This window comes from Gorilla gorilla, chromosome 16 (genome assembly GCF_029281585.2).
Source record: "Gorilla gorilla gorilla isolate KB3781 chromosome 16, NHGRI_mGorGor1-v2.1_pri, whole genome shotgun sequence".
In the NCBI taxonomy this organism is placed as follows: Eukaryota; Metazoa; Chordata; class Mammalia; order Primates; family Hominidae; genus Gorilla; species Gorilla gorilla.
The window spans coordinates 24,767,631-24,788,548 of NC_073240.2; the positions used below are offsets into that span (position 1 = coordinate 24,767,631).

At 42.4% G+C, this 20,918-nt stretch overlaps 1 long non-coding RNA gene across 7 annotated transcripts in view; it reads right to left on the reverse strand.

The window, feature by feature from the left end:
* Positions 1 to 18,922, reverse strand: part of LOC134757229 (uncharacterized) — a 37,845-nt gene extending 18,923 nt beyond the window's left edge. The window contains exons 1-5 of one of the 7 annotated variants that reach the window (XR_010130927.1): positions 18,440 to 18,920; positions 17,773 to 17,875; positions 16,237 to 16,354; positions 14,942 to 15,179; positions 13,020 to 13,151 (exon numbers count right to left, since the gene is read on the reverse strand). This is a non-coding gene — a long non-coding RNA (uncharacterized lncRNA). Of the gene's footprint in view, positions 1 to 13,019; positions 13,152 to 14,941; positions 15,186 to 16,236; positions 16,355 to 17,772; positions 17,876 to 18,439 lie in introns of all 7 variants that reach the window. The other 6 variants (XR_010130928.1, XR_010130929.1, XR_010130925.1 and 3 more) reach the window with 6 other exon arrangements.
* Positions 18,923 to 20,918: the final 1,996 nt, after the last annotated feature.

The following is a 20,918-nucleotide window of genomic DNA, read 5'->3' on the forward strand; positions in this document are numbered from 1 at the left end:
TAGCTAGAAGGCAATCACATGAGTGAAAATAATTCAAAGGATTCTGGTCTTTCCATTAAGCATGCGTCTACCTCAGAGTACAGATCATTATAGGGGAATTATAAGTTACCTCCTACCAATCCCCTATAACAGCACAGTTCCCAGTGGTAGGGCAAGAGCTGGGCTCTTCTGGGCCTGCCTCTCTGCTGCTTACTAGCCTGGAGGCCAGCAGTCACCAGCCTCGCAGCCCTGGATCCTGACAGGTAATAGCAACACCCCTACCGACTGCCTTCCCTTGGGCAGAAGACATCAGTTTTCTGGCTACCCATTACCTGGATATACTCTCCATGGGATGGGAGGGACCTTAGGAGGCAGGAGAGGGACACATCTCACCACTCCCTGGAAAGGCACAGGGTGACGCACACTGTGCCCAGCACCAGCAGTAGGATGTGAGACCTGGAGCTTTGCAGCTAAGAGCTAATAGTTATTTAAAACGACATGAAGAATACTGAATTGCATGCTGGGCTCAAGATGGAGAAGCAAAAGACTGACAGGTAAAGTAGTGCCCCTGCCCTTCTCAGGGCATCCCAACCGAGCCACCCTTCAGGCAAGGAGGTGGCCCAGCACTTCAAGGGCTAAGCCCTTCCTGAAGAGTCACTGCATTTGCCGCTTTTAAATAATACATCTCCCTTCTGCTTGGCTGCGGAGCCCAGAAACAACCCCAAAGCTCCAAGCGGGCAGCTCTGCCCTTGAGCACCCGTGTGCCCTTCTCCCTGACACCCTCCTGCTTATTCTGTCGCAATCCTGACTGCCCTGACATGACATCATTCATGTACACTTTGAAACAGTGGGTGAGAAAATACACAAACCATGGACACCACTGGGGAGTCAGAACTCCTACCCCTGCCTCACAGTAACCAGGAGCCTCTAGGCAAAGTGGGAAGCCTGGACTTCATCTCCAGCTGACAGCGATGAGGAGAAGCACGCCCTATCCCTGCCAGAGCAGGGTCACAGAAAGATTTAACCACTTACACAGAAGATTTAAGTAACACCTAGAGTCGCCTAACAACATGTTCTGTTGAGAAAGTCACTCATGATACCAAGAACCAGGAAGATCTAAAACCAAATTTTAAAAAACAATTATAGAAATACCATGATGAAAGATGTGGGAATAATGTGGCCAATAATTAAAAACAGTCATGATAAAAAGGCTTCAACAAGCAATTACAAACACAAGTGAAATAAGTGAAAAAAATAGCCTAAGACAAGAAAAGGAAGACAAAAAAAAGAAACCAAATAGAAAGTTTAGAACTGAAAAATACAATAACCAAAATAAAAAGCTCAGTGAATGGACACAGCAGTAGAATGGAGGAAAAAGGGCAAAGAATCAGTGATGTAAAAGACAGAAGTTACCCAATGTGAATAACACAGAAGAAATACATGCCCCTAAGGCGGGGCATGGTGGCTCATAGCTGTAATCCCAGCACTTAGGGAGGCCGAGGCAGGCGGATCACAAGGTCAGGAGTTTGAGACCAGCCTGGTCAACACGGTGAAACCCCATCTCTAATAAAAATACAAAAATTAGCTGGCCATGGTGGCGGGCACCTGTAATCCCAACTAGTCGAGAGGCTGAGACAGGAGAATCGTTTGAACTCGGGAGGCAGCGGTTACAGTGAGCCGAGATGGTGCCATTGCACTCCAACCTGGAAAACAGGTCTCAAAAAAAAAAAAAAGAAAAGAAAAGAAAAGAAAGAAGCACATGCCCCCACGGGGGAAAAAAACAAAACAAAACAGTCTCAGGGACCTATGGGACTATAACAACTCCAGTCACTGAACTCACAAAGGGACAGGAGAAAGAAGGTGGGGTTGACCGGGAGGCGGAGCTTGCAGTGAGCCGAGATTGCACCACTGCACTCCAGCCTGGGAGACACAGCAAGACACTGTCTCAAAAAAAAAAAAAAAAAAAAGAAGTTTGGGTTCAAACTGTACTCTAAGAAGTGATGGCTTAAAAGTTCCCAAATTTGGGAAGAGACATAAACCTATGAATCAAAGGTAAGCAAACCCTAAACAGGATGAACCCAAAGAAATCCAAACTAAGACATATCATAACCAAACTCCAAAAAACAAAAGACAAAGAAAACATTTCAAAGGCCACTAAAGAAAAACAGTACCTTAACTATCATGGATTAACAAGTCAAATGACAGCGAATTTCTCATCAGAAACCATGGAGGCCAGGTGAAAGTACAAAATATTTTTCAAATGATGAAAAGAACCATTAACCCAGAATTCTTATATCCAGCAAAAATGTCCTTCGGGAATGAAAAGGAAAGCAAAACATTCTCAGAGGAAGTGAAACAGGATTTGTCACCAGAAGACCCACACCAAAAGAAAGGCTAATGGAAGTTCTCTAAGCAGAATGGCAACCATCAAAGAAAACCCTGGAACTTCCGGAAGGAGGAGATGACAAGCACACCAACGCATAAATACAATAGACTTTTCCCTCACCTCTTGACTTTGCTAAATTATGTCTGAAGGTTCAACCAAAAATTATAACATTGTCATATGTGGTTATAAATGTAAGCAAATGAAATCTTTAAGGCAAGTATATTATGAACAGGAGAACATAAAGGAACATCAGGGGAGGTAGTTTCTATATCCCTGAAATTAGTAAATGACAACACCAGGTACAATCTAATAAGTGTTCATACATAAACAGGCTGAGTGTCCCTTACAAAATGCTCAGGAGCACAAGTGCTCCACATTTCAGATTTTTATCAGATTTAGGAATATTTGCATATAAATAATGAGATATTTTGGGGACAGGACCCAAGTCGAAATACATTCATTTATGTTTTATATATAACTTATACACACAGCCTGAAAGTAATTTTATATAGTACTCTTAATAATTTTGTGCATGAAACAAAATTCATGCTAAGTACTTATGAATGGAATTTTCTACTTGGGGGCCCAAAACGTTTCGAATTTTGGGGCATTTCCGATTTTGGATTTTGGGTTTAGAGATGCTCAATTTGTACATAATATACTACCTAGAAAAGCCACTAAAAAAGCTATACAAAAAGATACACTCTAAAACACTACAGATAAATCAAAATAAAATGCTAAAAATGGTCAAGTAAACCACAGACAGCCAGGAAGAACCAAACCGAAAAAATGAAAAACAGAAGAAATAGAAAATACAAAATAAAATGGCAGTGTTAAGCCTCAATTTAACAATAATGACATTAAATGTAAAGTCTAAATACATTAAAAGACACTGGGAGAGTAGGCTAGAGAACATGATCCAACTGCATGTTGTCTGTAAGAAAGTGACTTCAAATAGGCAAACTGAAAATAGAAGCATAGAAAAAGAAAGATCATGCAAACATTACTGAAAGGACAGCAGAAGTTGGCTACATTAATATCAAATAAAGTAAACTTCAGAGCAAAGATAATTACCAAGAGGGCTGGGCACAGTGGCTCACACCTGTAATCCTAGCACTTTGGGAGGCCAAGGTGGGTGGATCCCCTGAGCTCAAGAGTTTGAGACGAGCCTGGCCAACATGGCGAAACCCCATCTCTACTAAAAATACAAAAATTAGCTGGGCGTGATGGTGGGCCCCTATAATCCCAGCTACTCAGGAGGCTGAGGCAGGAGAATCACTTGAACCTGGTGGGTTTGGAGGTTGATGAGCTGAGATCACACCACTTCAGTCCTGCCTGGGCAAAAGGAGCGAAACTCCATCTCAAGGAAAAAAAAAAAAAAAAAAAAGATAATTACCAGGAATAGACGGCAATATTACAAAATGAGAACTTGGTCAATACACCATTAAGATGCAGCAATTTGAAACCAAAAACAATGAACAGAACTGAAAGGAGAAAAAGACATCTATATTTTTATAGTTGGAGACCTCAAAATCTCTCTCTACAGCTAATAAAATTAGGAGACAGAAAGGCTGCCAGGACATAGAACTCAACATCACCATCAATCAACTAGATCCAATCAAAATTTATAGAACACTCCAGCCAATAACAGCAGAATACATAATCTGTTCAAGTATGCACAAAACAAATACTAAGTTAGAACATATTCTGAGGCATAAAACAAACCTATCAAATTTTTTGAAATTAAAATCACACAACATATGTTCCCTCAAACAATGGAAACAAATTAGAAGTCAACAAGAGAACAATTACAGGAAAATTGCCTAACTCTCAGAAACTTAATAATAAACTTCTAAATAACCCATGGATCAAAGAGGAAGTCTCAAGGGAGATTTTAAAATATATTCTGAACTGAGAGAAAATGCAAGTACAATACATCAAAATGCATGGGAAAGAGCTACAGTGGGTGATGAGAAATTTACAGCACTAAATGAATGGTACATTAGAAACTTGGAAACAAATCAATAATGTAAGTGCCCGCCTCGACAACCTAAAAGAAACAAAAAATAGCAAAATCAACCCAAAAGTAAGCAGAAAGGAAGAAATAATTAAGGTAAGAGTAGAAACAAAGTGAAAACAGAAAACCAATAAACAGTAAAGCAAAAAGCTGCTTCTTTGAAAAGATCAATAAAACTGACACACCTCTCTCAGCAATACTGACCAAAAAAATAAATAAATAAAAAGAATAGACATAAATTACCAACATTAGTGATGTCACAGACTCTAAATATATCAAAAAAGATAATGAGGAATTACTAGGAACAACTCTACACACATAAATTTGACAACTTGGGCAAAATGGACTTATTCCTCAAATAATACAAATTACTACAACTCACCAAATATAAAATAGATCATTTGAATAGCCCTACCACTATCAAGAAAACTGAATTCATAATTCTAAGAATCCCAAAAAAAAAAGAAATTACCAGACACAAATGAATTCACTGGATAATTCCATCAAACATTAAAAAAGAATTAACAGACTGAAAACAATCTCTTCTGGAAACTAGAAGAGGAAAAACCTCCCAATTCATTTTAAGAAGCTAATATTAGCATGATATTGAACCTAAAGACAGTACAAACTACAGGACAACATACTTCATATACATAGACACAAAAATATTCAGTGAATTATTAGTAAGTAGAATTAAACAACATATAAAAAGAATTATACATCATCGCCAAGTAGTTTCATTGCAGGAATGCAAAGCTGGTTCAACAGTCAAAAATCAATGTAACCCACCCTATTAATAGGCTAAAGAACAAAAATTGCATGATTACAAATCAATTGATTGAGAAAAAGCAAATGACAGGCCGGGCACAGTGGCTCACGCCTGTAATCCCAGCACTCTGCGAGGCCGAGGCGGGCGAATCACGAGGTCAGGAGATCGAGACCTTCCTGGCTAATATGGTGAAACCCCGTCTCTACTAAAAATACAAAAAATTAGCTGGGCATGGTGGCGGGCACCTGTAATCCCAGCTACAGGAGGCGGAGGCAGGAGAATGTAGTGAACCCGGGAGGCGGAGCTTGCAGTGAGCCAAGATTGTGCCACTGCACTCCAGCCTGGGCGACAGAGCGAGACTCCGTCTCAAAAAAAATAAAAGAAAAAGCAAATGACAGAACTCAATACTCATGCATAAAAATGCTCAAAAAACAGTAACAAATGGGAACTTAATCACTTTGATAAGCAGCATTTAAAAAACTTAAGCTAAAACCTATGCTAACAACAACGTCAGAAAGGGTCCTCCTAGACCTACTTTACACAGCAGAGAGAATTATTAAGAATGATTTAGATAGTCCCTAAGAGTTTACTCTTCTAAGAGATTACAACACCAAATGGCCAGCAAGCCCTTTTCGTTAGACAAAAAGAAAAGCTGTGATTTGTTAACACTCCCAGAAGGCTCACTATGAAATGTACACTTCTGAACTCCTGCTGAGGGCCTACATGCTGCAATGTTGAGAAGCAAGTGTCCAGAGGTCTCCTTGGAAACACTGCAAAAAAAATGTGAGGGACTGATGGATGAATAGAGGGATGAAAAGGTGGAGAGAGCGGTGATAAAGCACGTGGGATGATGCCAGCGGCACAGTCTCAGGTGGTGAATGAATATGTGGATGCGCACTGTAAAATTCTTTCAACTTTTCAGTATAATCTTTTTCATAATAAAATGTTGGAAAAAATAAACCTGTGAAAAAGGAAGCTTTAGTCAAACGCATCTAAGCAAAAGAAAAAACAAGTTCTAAATTCCTATGGCTCAAATTAATGTGTTTTTCTTTTTAGGTTGAGGTGCAAGAGCAAAAAAGAAAAACAGGAATGAAAGGAATAGGAACTATTCTAAAAGCTACAAATTCCACCTGCAGTTTGACTAAAGATGATGTGGCTGAAGAACATGCTTTGAATCCAAGCCCCTTCAAGGCTGCCAGGTAGAGAGTCGGTTCTGCGAAAGCTCTGTACCTGTGAACAAGCAGAGCTTCCAAGTAAACCCTCTTCATTAAAGCCACCCTGAGTCAACAAGCTGGGCTTTAATCTGAGCAAGAGAGGTATATTTCGGGTCTAGTTACCCACCCATAACTGTAGGTACTTTGATACCTAGGTGAGGGGAAAGAAGGAGAAAGGCAAAACAACAGATTTTTAAAATCACGACAAATGTTTATTGAACAGTATGTGCCAGGCACTGACTTAGGAGCTTCAAGTGCATTATTTCATGTCATTTGCACCGCAACTCTCTAATAAGTATTCACTTATTTTATATATATTATATAATTTTAATTATTTACATTATATTATACTTATTCCTTTTTTTTTTTTTTTTTTTTTTGAGACAAAGAGTCTCACTCTGTCACCCAGGCTGGAGTGCAGTGGTGCGATCTCAGCTCACTACAAGCTCTGCCTCCCAGGTTCACGCCATTCTCCTGCCTCAGCCTCCCGAGTAGCTGGGACTACAGGCACCCACCACCACGCCCAGCTAATTTTTTTGTATTTTTAGTAGAGACAGGGTTTCACCATGTTAGCCAGGATGGTCTCGATCTCCTGACCTCGTGATCCACCTGCCTCGGCCTCCCAAAGTGCTGGGATTACAGGCGTCAGCCACTGCACCCGGCCACTTATTCCTATTTTATACATGAGAGGCCCAAGGTGAGACAAAGTGATTTGTGTAGAGTCAGAGATAAAGCCAAAATTGATACCCAGACAGACTGAAAAACTTCTCTGCCAGCAGATCTAGAAATGATAAATGGAGATCTTCAAACTGAAGGAAAATGATACCAGAGGGTAACTGGGATATGAACAAAACCTTAAGGGCCCAAAATGAAAAACATGGAGGTTAACATACTTTTTTTTTGGCCGGTCGTGGTGGCTTTTGGGAGGCTGAGGCAGGTGGACCACCTGAGGTCAGGAGTTTGAAACCAGTCCGACCAACATGACGAAACCCTGTCTCTACTCAAAAATACAAAATTAGCCAGGCCGTGGTGTTCACTTGGACATACGACACAGCAACACAACCAACCAAGAACAGGTCAGAAGCAGGAAGCTGTGGTCAGAGCACTGCCCCGCGGCTCAGGCAGCGTAATACCATTTGCAAGTGGAGAGTGACACGTGAAAGATGTCACTGAAAACGCCAGAGATGACAGATTTAAACCCAAGTGGTCTAAAGATTCCAAATAAAAAACAGAGGTTGTCAGGGTGAATAAAGAAGCAAGACCTAATTATATGATACCTAAAAGAAATCCACTTTACATATACACAAAGGTTGAAAGTGAAAAAAGCTAAACCAGGCAAACAGACCACGCAAACACCAAATCAGAAGAAAAGAGGGTAGTGAGACCAAGGTTACTTCACAACAAAGAATATCACCGGAGATAAAGGGGGTCAAATTTACGAAAATGACATAAAAATCCTAAAAGTGCATGCACCTGGCTGGGCACAGTGGCTCACGCCTCTAATCCCAGCACTTTGGGAGGCCGAGGAGTGCAGATCATGAGGTCAGGAGATTGAGACCATCCTGGCTAACATGGTGAAACCCTGTCTCTACTAAAAATACAAAAAGATTAGCCAGGCGTGGTGGTGGGCGCCTGTAGTGCCAGCTACTCGGGAGGCTGAGGCAGGAGAATGCCGTGAACCCATGAGGCTGAGGTTGCAGTCAGCCAAGATCACGCCACTGCACTCCAGCCTGGGGGACAGAGCAACACTCCGTCTCCAAAAAAAGAAAACCAAAAAACAAAAAACTGCATGCACCTTATAACATAGTTTTCAAATACATGAAGCAAAAACTGCAGAGCTGAAAGAAAATAATCCATAATTAGCATGAGAGATTTCAATTCTCCACAGAAGAAAGAGGAACTAAGCAGTGAAACTGCTCTTCATGCCTCCCCAGCACAATGGAGATACTCCTGGGAAATAAAGGCCAGTCGCTGGGGCTCATCTCCCCAGAACGCCGAGACGCTGAGACAGCTTCTCTGTAAATAAATGACTAGTATTTGCTAGGAAAAGAGTCCTTACCTATGAAATGTTTTTAGCAAGATGTGGTTAGTTGAGGATTGTGTTTGGTAAACGTACCTAAAATCCACGGACTTATGGGACATGGCTCCCTGGAAAAGGTTCCCTAAGGTGTATAAACCAACTGACTACAAAATGGGAACACTGCACATCCTTAATGCTCCTTGTTCAGTGAGATGACGACACACCTCAGTGAGAGGACGACACGCCTCAGTGAGGGGGCGACATGCCTCAGTGAGGGGATGACACACCTGAGAGGATGACACGCCTCAGTGAGGGAGCGGCACGCCTCAGTGAGAGGTCTCATCTCTCAGGTGGGGCTCAAAGAGGACGGACTTGGGGGAGTTGCACAGATTGTCCCACATCTCTCCCCACTTTGCCTGAGCACACAAGTGAGGATATTACTTGTATCTTTCTTTAAAGTTACTAAGTAATCAGGTACGGGTAAGATCTCTGAGATTCATGTCAAACTAATGTGGTAATCCAACCTTGTGTGTTAGTTCAACTCCTCTCCTAACAGTGAATAGAACAAGTAGGCAGAAAATTATTTCAAGTCAAGGATACCTGAACACTATCAACTGGATCTCATTAAGCTTTACAGGGCAGCAAAATACACATTTTTTTTTTTTGAGACATAGTCTCGCTTTGTCACCCAGACTAAAATGCAGTGGCACAATCGAGATTACAGGCGCCCACCACCAGACCCAGTTAATTTTTCTATTTTTCGTAGAGACAGGGTTTCACCATGTTGGCCAGGCTGGTCTCGAACTCCTGACCTCAAGTAATCCACCCACCTCGGCCTCCCAAAGTGCTGGGATTACAGTCATGAGTCACCGTACCCGGCCACATTCTTATTACGTGTGCATGAAACATTCCACAGAATAGATCATATTCTGGGGCTTAAGGCAAGCCTCAACACTGAAATCACAGAATATTTTCTCTGACTACAACTAATTTAGAAATTGTTAACAGGAGATATTTGAAAATCCCCAAACATTTAGAAATGAAATAACACATTTCCAAACAATAAGTGGGTAAAAGAAGAAATTAAAAGGGAAATTAGAAAATATTTTCAACTGAATGAAGATGAAAATAAATAAACATTTCCAAATTTGTGAAATGTGGCTAAACAATGCTTAGAGATAAATTTATGTTATAGTTTTGAACACTTGTTAGAAAAGACAAAAAATCTAAAGTCAATGATCTAAGCCTTTACCTTAAAAAACTAGAAGAGCATCAGGTGTGGTGGCTCACGCCTGTAATCCCAGCACTTTGGGAGGCCAAGGCGGGTGGATCAGGAGGTCGCGAGATCCAGACCATCCTGGCTAACATGGTGAAACCCCACCTCTACTAAAAATAAAAAAAATTAGCCGGGCGTGGTGACGGGCGCCTGTAGTCCCAGCAACTCGGGAGACTGAGGAAGGAGAATGGCATGAATCCGGGAGGCGGAGCTTGCAGTGAGCTGAGATCTCGCCACTGCACTCCAGCCCGGGAGACAGAGCGAGACTCTGTCTCAAAAAAAAAAAAAAAAAAAAAAAAACTAGAAGAGACAGAAGAGCAAATGGAACCCAAAGGAAGCAGAAAAAAGGAAATAATAAAGAGTAAACAGAAATCAATGAAAAACAAAACAAACAAAATCAATAAAACCAACAACTGGCTCTTTGAAAAAACTCAATTAAACTGATAACTTCTAGTAAAACTGATCAAAATGGAAAGAGAGAAAATACAAGGCACATTTCAGCAAACTTCTGGGTAACAGGTAGTATATGCTGGTACTTACTACATACGAGATAATTGCATAGGCACTTTGCCTGGCCTACTGTACTGATCCCATAATAGCCTACAAGGTAGGTACTATTATTAACCCCACAATACGGACTTTTTTTTTTTAAGAGACAGGGTCTCACTCTGTCACACAGGCTGGGTGTAGTGGCACAATCATAGTTCACTGCAGCTTCAAACTGCTGGCCTCAAGCAATTCTCTCACCTCAGCATCCCAAAGTGCTGGGATTACAGGTGTGAGCTACCATGCCTGGCGTCACAAATTATTTTTATATATGTACATTTACACATGTATGTCCATTCAAGGAAAAGAAAGTCTGAATATCCACACTGAAAGGATAATAGTGGCTAACTCTTACAGGAAAACTGAAATTGGGGTGGGCAGTCAGGTGAAATCTTTATAATCTATACATTTTTATAAGAAAACATTTATTCCATGTATATTTTTAATTGGAACAAAAATGCATCACACACTTAAAAAATTTAATTACACAAAATAAAGTAAGCAAAGAATAAATATATGGGTTTCACCGGGTTGGAGAAAGGGAAGAGATTATGAAACTCCATCCATGATAAAGAACTCCTATAACCCAAAACAAAAAACTCAATTAAAAAATGGGCAAAAGGGTCAGGCGCAGTGGCTCATGCCTGTAATACCAGCACTTTGGGAGGCCATGGTGGGTGGATCACCCGAGGTCAGGAGTTCAAGATCAGCCTGGCCAACATAGTGAAACCTCGTCTCTACTAAAAATACAAAAAATTAGCCAGGCATGGTGGCAGGTACCTGTAATCCCAGCTACTCAGGAGGCTGAGGCAGGAGAATCACTTGAACCCAGGAGATGGAGGTTGCAATGAGCCAAGATTGCGCCACTGCACTCCAGCCTGGGCAACAAGCCAAACTCCGTCTCCAAAAAAAAAAAAAAAAAAAAAAAAAATGTGCAAAGGATTTGAATAGACATTTCTCCAGTAAATGTATACAAATGGTCAATAAGCATGTAAAAAGATGCTCGGCATGAGTAATCATCAGGCAAATGCAAATCACAACAACAAGATGCTGTACCTACTCACACAAAAGAGGATGGCTATCATCAGCAAAGAAAAGAAAAAGAAAAAATGTTGGTGAGGGTGTGGAGAAATTGGAACCTTGGTATACCACTGCAAGAATGTAAAACAGTGTAGCCACTGTGGAAAACAGTTTACTGGTTCCTCAAAAAGTTACATCTACTGCCAGGTGCAGCGGTTCACACCTGTAATCTCAGTAACTCAGGAGTCTGAGGCAGGAAGATCGCTTGAAGCCAGGAGTGTAAGACTAGCCTGGGCAACACAGTGAGATTCTGTCTCTAATTAGTCAAGCGTGGTGTCGTTCACCTGTAGTCCTAGCTACGTGGGAGGCTGAGGCAAAAAGATCACTTCAGCTCAGGAGTCCAAGGTTGCAGTGAGCTATGATTACATCACTGCATTCCAGCCTGGGTGACACAGTGAGACCCAATCTCAAAAATAACAATAAATAATAAGTTAAACATAAAACTACCACATTATTGGCCAGGCACGGTGGCTCACGCCTGTAATCCCAGCACTTTGGGAGGCCGAGGCTGGTGGATCACGTCAGGAGATCGAGACCATCCTGGCTAACACGGTGAAACCCCGTCTCTACTAAAAATACAAAAAAACTAGCCGGACATGGTGGCGGGTGCCTGTAGTCCCAGCTACTCAGGAGGCTGAGGCTGGAGAATGGCATGTACCCGGGAGGCAGAGCTTCCAGTGAGCCGAGATCGTGCCACTACACTCCAGCCTGGGAGACAGAATGAGACTCGGTCTCAAAAAAGCAAACAAAACAAACAAACAGAAACAAAAACAAAAAAATCTATTGATCAATTCCACTCCTAGGTATAGACACAAAGAATTAAAAGCAGAGACTCAAGACACTTGTAAACCAATGTTCATAGCAGCATTATTCACACAAGTCAAGAGATGAAAGCAACCTGATTGCCCACTGATGAAGGGATAACATGTGGCTTACATATATAATAGACTAGTATTGAGCCTTTAAAAGGAACAAAATTTTGACACATGCGGCTGAACCCCAAAGACCCAAGAAGTTCAATAACCCAGTCACAAAAGGACAAATACTGTATGATTCCCCTTATAGGAGACACCTTGAGTAGTCCAATTCTGAGACAAAAGTAGAATGGTGGTTGCTTGGGGGCAGCAAGGAGTTAGTGTTTCATGGATACAGAGTTTCAGTCAGAGAAAATGCAAAAGTTCTAGAGATGGATGGTGGTGATGGCTGGGCAACAATGTGAATATACTTAATGCCAATGAACTGTACACATAAAAATGGTTAAAATGGTTAAGTTTTATGATATGTATATTTTACCACAATATTTAAATTTTTTAAATTACATTTTTAGAAATTGTTAGCAGGCCAGGTGCAGTGGCTTGCACCTGTAATCCCAGCACTTTGGGAGGCCGAGGCAGGCAGATCACAAGGTCAGGAGATCAAGACCATCCTGGCTAACACGGTGAAACCCCATATCTACTAAAACTACAAAAAATTACCCGGGCATGGTGGCAGGTGCCTGTAGTCTCAGCTACTCAGGAGGCTGAGCCTGAGGCAGGAGAATGGTGTGAACCCGGGAGGCAGAGCTTGCAGTGAGCCGAGATCCCGCCACTGCACTCCAGCCTGGGCAACACAGCGAGACTTCATCTCAAACAAAAAAAAAATGTTACCAAAAAAATACTAATAATCCATCCAAGTTATTTAGAAAAGGTGTGTCAGATCAAGCTTTCCAAAGTGCCAAAACTCAGAAGATTACCTGGTTGCTTGCCCCATACCCAGCTGTCCAGAATTGACTTGGCACTATATACAGGTGCAGGAGTTTCTTCATCTTTTTTCTCTCTGTCATCCAGATCTTCTTTCTTTGTTCCACTTTGCTCGACACTATCATCTGCAGAATTAAAAAATTTTTAATCTGTAACCGCTTTTCAGAATGCCATACCATTAGTCAGTCTCTGCAAACGTCCCTCCCCGAAAAGTTACAACACACATCATGAACTGAATGTCTGACAACTTAAAAATAAAATACATCAATCATATCTGTAACAGATCCAGTAAAATTTTCATAAAGAAACCAAAACATCGGCCGGGTGCGGTGGCTCACACCTGTAGTCCCAGCATTTTGGGAGGCCGAGGCGGGTGGATCATGAGGTCAAGAGATAGAGACCATCCTGTCTAACATGGTGAAACCCCATCTCTACTAAAAATACAAAAAATTGGCCGGGCATGACGGCAGGCGCCTGTAGTCCTAGCTACTCGGGAGGCTGAGGCAGGAGAATGGCGTGAATCTGGGAGACAGAGCTTGCAGTGAGCTGAGATGGCGCCACTGCACTCCAGCCTGGGTGACAGAGTGAGATGCAATCTCAAAAAAAAAAAAAAAGAAAAGAAAAGAAAAGAAACCAATATATCAAATTATTAAATTATTTAAAGCATGTCTTCCAAAATGATATTCCATCAACTTCCTAATGGGATTTTTTAAGCCATTCTACTGAAATCAGTTTCTTAAGAGTGAAAATTAAGTAGTATAGATGGCTTCTTTCTATAAGAAACATTAGTTAACATTTAATTATAGTGTACGGGTAGGCTTACAAATAGAAATTATTTAGAAGCAATAAGATTGTTAAATAATTTGATAACATTGGTGATGAAAACAAAATGACACCTAAAAGGTACAGAAATATTTTGGTGGTAAAATTTTGCATATTGAAATATAGAGACCCCTCTGTTACCTGAAATAAACATGAACAAAAACTGACACAGAAAATCAGTTCAAGTAATAATTAGCAAAATATTTACCAACTTTTTTCATTTGCATAAATAGGGCACAATCATGAAATTTCAAAGATACAATATTAATACTCATAACTGTATATAGTTATATGTAGCTATATACACATATATAACTTTAAATTTAGTCAGACTTTTTATGGTAACAAATAAACTGTGTGCTATTTAAGTCGTATTTTCCAAAGAATAAACAGAAGTGTAATGAAGAAATAGTGGTGCATTTCAAGTTCTTAACACAGATGACACCTTGGTAAACTTTTTAGATCACAGTATTTTTAAGTCATTAAGATCATCTAAAACTATGCCTTAACTTGCTTCGGAAAACAGTTCAGCACATGACCCAACTTTCACACTACTAGGTCTTTATGCTAGGGAAATGGAAACTACATTCACACAAAATCTGTACAGAAATGCTCACAGCAGGATTACAACTGTGAAAGAAAAATGGAAACAACCATAAGGTCCTACAATAACAGAACGGAAAAACACCATGTGATATATCCAAATGATGAAATACTACTATTCAGCAATACAAAGAACTATTAATACACAGAACAACTGATAAATCTCAAACATATAGCTGGGAGTAAATGAAGATGGTTTCAAAATGTTACTTAAAATATGGTTCTACTTACATGACATTCTCAAAAAGAATACCCTATACTGATGGAGAACAGATCAGTGGTTGCCAGGGCACGAGGCCAGGGAACATGTGATAAAAAGGAGCACCTTAAGGGAGCTTTTGGTGTGATGACACTTCTCCATCCTGATGATGGCAGGGGTTACATGAATCTATAGAGGTCAAAATTTACTCAACTAGATACCACAATAAAATAAATTTTATATGTTTTTTAATAAAAAAAAAAAACGTCGGCTGGGTGCAGTGGCTCATACCTGTAATCCCAGCGCTTTGGAAGGCCGAGGCGGGCGGATCACAAGGTCAGGAGTTCAAGACCAGCCTGACCAACATGGTGAAACCCCGTCTCTACTAAAAACACAAAAATTAGCCAGGTGTGGTGGCAGGCGCCTGTAATACCGGCTACTCGGGAAGCTGAGGCAGGAGAAGCTGAGGCGGAGGTTGCAGTGAGCCGAGATCATGCCACTGCACTCCAGCCTTGGCGACAGGGCGAGACTGCATCTCAAAAAAAAAAAAAAAAAAAAAAGTTAATGGTTCTCGTTAATATTAAAGTTTCAATGAAATTCAACAAACATGTATTTAACATTCAGCGTATTCAAAGCACTTTTATACTAAAGTAAAAAGGTAACTTCTAAAAAACTTTAGAAAAACCTATCACACACATATAACTAATCGATGCAAATCAGGCTTTGGAAAGGGTCATGAGACAATATCTAGGTCCAGGGGCTGGATACGGTGGCTCACGCCTGTAATCTCAGCACTTTGGGAGGCTGAGGCGGGCGGATCACTTGAGGTCAGGAGTTCAAGATCAGCCTGGCCAACATGGTGAAATCCCGTCTCTACAAAAATACAAAAATTAGCCGGGCGTGATGGCCGGCACCTATAATCCCGGCTACTCAGGAGGCTGAAGCAGAAGAATCACTTGAACCTGGGAGGTGGAGGTTGCAGTGAGCCGAGATTGTGCCACTGGACTCCAGCCTGGACCACCGAGTGAGACTTCATCTCAAAAAAAAAAAAAAGAAAAGAAAGAAAATATCTAGGTCCAGGTTAGGGAGGACAGCTGGAATACAGTCTGGTGGAATCATGTCAGAGCAGAGAGCTGGGTCTGGAGGGCTGGAGCAGGGTGTGGCCCCACTCTAGGAAGGAACTAGGAAACACATACTGGGTAAAGCAAGAGCAGAGTCCCGTTCTGCAACAGGTGAGCATTTATCCTGATCTGAGAAACTACATGCAAATTTATAAGTCTTACTTAGCCTCTAATTTTCCTTAACAACATGGAAAACGAGAGAACAAACAATTCAGAAGGTTAAGACATGAAATACACTGAATTCAGAAATCATACACAGAAAGGTAGGAAACGAATGGGGGAAAAAAGCAGCTAATGGAGAGTGAAAATGAGCCAGGTGGGTGGCTCACACCTGTAATCCCAGCACTTTGGGAGGCCGAGGCAGGCGGATCACTTGAGGTCAGGAGTTTGAGACCAGCCTGGCAACATGGTGAAACCCCATCTCTACTAAAAATACAAAAATTGGCATGGCGTGATGGCAGCCACCTGTAATCCCAGCGGCTCGGGAGGCTGAGGCAGGAGAATCATTTGAATCCAGAAGGTGGAGGCTGCGGTGAGCTGACACGGTGCCACTGCATTCCAGCCTGGGCAACATAGTGAGACTCTGTCTCAAAAAAAAAAATGGAATTTATTATATTTAAATCTATCTATAAATATTTTCTAATAATAAAAAACACACATCATGCCACACTAAAAATAAAGACATTTACTGAATGCCAAAAAATCTCCCTAAAGATCCCAATCACTTGGGATCTACATAAAGAACAATTATGCTCTGCTTTCTAACCATGACTTTTAAAAGAACAAAGGACAAAAAAATTCATCAAATGTGGGCCAGGTGCCGTGGCTCAAGCCTGTAATCCCAACACTTTGGGAGGCTGAGGCAGGCGGATCATGAGGTCAGGAGTTCAAGACCAGCCTGGCCAGTATGGTGAAAGTCCGTCCCTACTAAAAGCATAAAAATTAGCTGGGCGAGGTGGAGGGCGCCAGTAATCCCAGCTACTCAGGAAGCTGAAGCACAGAACTGCTTGAACCCAAGAGGCGGAGGATGCAGTGAGCCAGGATCATGCCACTGCACTCCAGCCTGAGCGACAGAGCAAGACTCCCTCTCCAGAGGAAAAAACAACAACAAAAAAATTTGTCAAATGTAATGAATAAAACACATACTTTGTATTTTTCCATGTACTTAGCTTTTCTAAGAGCATCTTTTGGAACTGTTTCACCGAAAACACTTTGGGAAACGTTTTAATTTATTAACAAATACCGGAGGGCTAGGAGGAAGAGGTTAAAACTTTTTAAAATATAGAGTGAATCACTGATACGTGCCAAAAAAAAAAAAAAAGTCGCTGATTCTTGTCATGGAAGGCACAGTAATATGGACACTGTTAATATGGACACTGTTAGCCTCAGCATGTGGAGGTCCAGAAAGGGAAAATTTCAAGTCAGAGAGAATTCTATATATACCATTTATTTGGAGCCTTCAGCCCTCAAGATCCTAACATCATGACCTCAGTTTCAACACAATTGTCCTTAGTCCTTGTATTGGTTACAAATACAAACCAAACAGCTCAACTGAACTAACTCTTGTCTCTCCAGAAACACAAACACAAGACCTCATAAAATGAGTCAGTTTCTACAGGCCATAATTACTGAACTTACTTCTCCAATTTTCCCCTCCACAGTTAACTAAACAGCTCAAAAACTATCAGTAACAACAGTCACCATGATATGGTTAGGAGTGTAGCAGATTTCTTAACCAGTAATAATAAATAGGAAAAAAATTTTGCCTATTCATAGATCTCAAGTTTCGTGCACTTCCAAAAAACTAATTAAAAGGCAACCGTGCACGATCTACAAAAACAGCCATAAAGACTGTTACATTTTAAGTTACAGGAAATAAACCTGCTTCTCTAATCTAGCAAGATACAATTGACTTCCCCTTACATACCCTAAAAAAAAAGCTTACACGAGAAATTTAATGGAAGCAGAAACACATCAAGAAAAAGACATGTCAAACCCCACCTGTATATCTGTTTTCAACCATTTGGAGTCAAGTCCAGCCTGGGCAGCCAAACAGAAAGATTCAGAGGGCATCTTTTCTCCAGCTTCCTCCCAGTTCTCAGGCCTGAAAGTAAACATACATGTTGAAGACCTAACGCTTTTTAATAATTTACAAAGACACTCCCGAAAAGTTTAATGCAGGAAAAAAAAAAAAAAGAGAGAGAGAGAGAGAACAGAAAAAGGGGAGAGAAGAGCTGGGGGAAGGGAGTGAGGGGGAGAGAGGGAAACAGGGAAGAGATGGAGGGAGAGGGAGGTTCGGGGAAGGGAAAGCCTCCTTCCAAGGCAGGCAGGGTGTGCTGGGTTTCTGCACCACGCTGGCGAGACCTTGAGAATGGACAGTCACAGGAGGCCAAATCACAATGTCATCCCCCTGCCCTCAAATCCAAAAGGTACACACACACGACAGGAAGCCCATCGTTTTTTGTTTTGTTTTGTTTGAGATGGAGTCTGCCTCTGTCGCCCAGGCTGGCGTGCAGTGGCGGGATCTCAGCTCACTGCAAGCTCCGCCTCCCGGGTTCACGCCATTCTCCTGCCTCAGCCTCCCCAGTAGCCTGGAGTACAGCGCCCGCCACCAGCCCGACTTTTTTTTTTTTTTTTTTTTGTACTTTTAGTAGAGACGGGGTTTCACCTTGTTAGCCAGGATGATCTCGATCTCCTGATCTCGTGATCCGCCCGTCTCGGCCTCCCAAAGTGCTGGGATTACAGGCTTGAGCCACCGCGCCCGGCCACGAAGCCCATCGTTTGAACGGCAAGTGACAGCAGCATGAATCTGCCGCTTTACCCAACAGCAGGGCGCCTGCCTGAAACAAATTACTCAAAAGGATCACCTGCAGAAAAACCTACAGCCACTACCACTTAGACATGGAGAGAGGCAGGAGGCTGCGCCGCGGGCGGTCCGCGCAGGCCCCAATTGGACAAACCGCCAACCCGGCGCCCGCACAGCCTCCCACACCTGCCGCCCTGGTGCCCCAGGCCAGGACTTGAGGCGCAGGGCCCGGCCGCCTCCCCTTGTAGGCGTGCGGACACTGCCTCCCAGCAGCCGCTGGCTCAGGCGGCGCCCGCGATCCCAACGCCTCTCGCGACCCGAGGGGCGAGCCCGCGCGGGACTGCCGCCCCCTCCACCCGCGCTTACGGCCAATCGCAAGGCGGTTCTGCGGACGCAGCCAATGGGGAAGAGGAGCCCTTCCCGGCTCCTCCCGACTCTCTCGCTTCCTGCAATCCGGTTTATCTTCCTACCTGGAGCTCACTGGCTGCGGCCAGGGTCAACCGCAGGCGCCGGAAGGCGGGATTTCCGCCACACAGCCCCTTCAGCTCTCCTGGTGTGGCCTTGAGTGGTGTGGCACTGCTGTGACCAATCATCTTCTCTTAAAGAGGCATCCGGACTTATCTCCACACTTGCACACTGAAGAATGCAACATCGGATTAACTTGTTAAAGCAATATCACAAAAATCACAGCATCCGAAAAATTTTGGGTCATTGCAATGATCTTGATCAGGCAATGAGAAAATAAATCCTTGAAGAATCAGTACATGGAAAAGAGGACCAAGAGCAAAGAGTATGGCAATTTGATGCAAGAAACTTTTTTGGGTTTTTTTTTCTGTTTTGTTTTGTTTTTTTGAGACGGAGTCTTGCTCTGTCACTGGAGCAAGTGCAGTGGCTCGATCTTGGCTCACTGCAACCTCTGCCTCCTGGGTTCAAGCAATTCTCCTGCCTCAGCCTCCCACATAGCTGGGACTACAGGCGTGTGCCACCACACCCAGCTAATTTTTGTATTTTTAGTAGAGACATGGTTTCACCATGTTGGCTATGGCCAGGATGGTCTCAGTCTCCTGACCTTGTGATCTGCCCGCCTCAGCCTCCCAAAGTGCTGAGATTACAGGTGTGAGCCGCCCTGTCCAGCTACAAAAGAGACTTTTTAGTTCTCCAGAGGAATCTGAAAAATAAATTATATTTTCACTGGATGCCTTGGCTGAGAGAAGACCGAAAGACTATGGGTTGGCCCCGGCACGGTGGCTCACGCCTGTAATCCCAGCACTTTGGGAGGCCGAGGCGGGTGGATCACGAGGTCAGGAGATCGAGACCATCCTGGCTAACAGGGTGAAACCCCGTTTCTACTAAAAATACAAAAAATTAGCCAGGCGTGGTGACATGCACCTATAATCCCAGCTACTCAGGAGGCTGAGGCAGAAGAATCACTTGAACCCAGAAGGCAGAGCTTGCAGTAAGCTGAGATCATGCCACTGCACTCCAGCCTGGGGAACAAGCTAGACTCCGTCTCAAAAATAAAAAAAAGTAAAAAAATAATAAAAGGGGGGGATTATCCAAGATTATCTGGGCAGGCCCTGAATACAATCACATGTATTCCTATAAGACTGAGGCAGAGGCCATTTTTTAAAAGACAGAAATGGAGAAGACAATGGGACCACGGAGGCAGAGATTGGAGTGCTGCAGCCACAAGCCCAGGAATGCCAGAGCTGAAAGGTGAGAAATAGATTCTCTCCTGGAGCCATTAGAGGGAGCTTGGTTTTCCGGACAATTTAATTTCCGCCCTATGATGCTGATTTCAGACTTCTGAGCTCCACAACTATAAGAGAACACATTTCTGTATATTGAAATCACTCCGTTCATGATAATTGGTCCTAGCAGACCCAGAAAACTAGTACCACCCCCAAACTAGAGCATCCCTTCTAGGTTACTTGCTCTCTTTGTGCAATTTGTCAGAATTGAAATTGAGTAGCTTTCATTGTGTTAAAGAAAAAAAAGAAAGAAAGAAAAAGATAAAACCTGACAACAGAGCCGGGAAGGCCACAAGGGATGGTTCTCATGCAAGTATGCCTGGTAATAAGAACCATCATAAATAATTACAAAAACCACAAGCTTGAACAAAGGCCATTGCAACCTTACACAAAAAAACACTTCTGTGAGAATATCTGCCCAGACACTGCTTGTCCAACCTCAGCACCTTGTAGTCAATGGTAATTATCTCAAACAATGACATAGCCATCCTCATTTTTTCTTTAGAAACCATTGTCTTCCTTTACTTCCTGTATACATACACAGTTCACTGTGGCACAGTTCCCAAGGCAATGCCCTATCCCCAAATAAG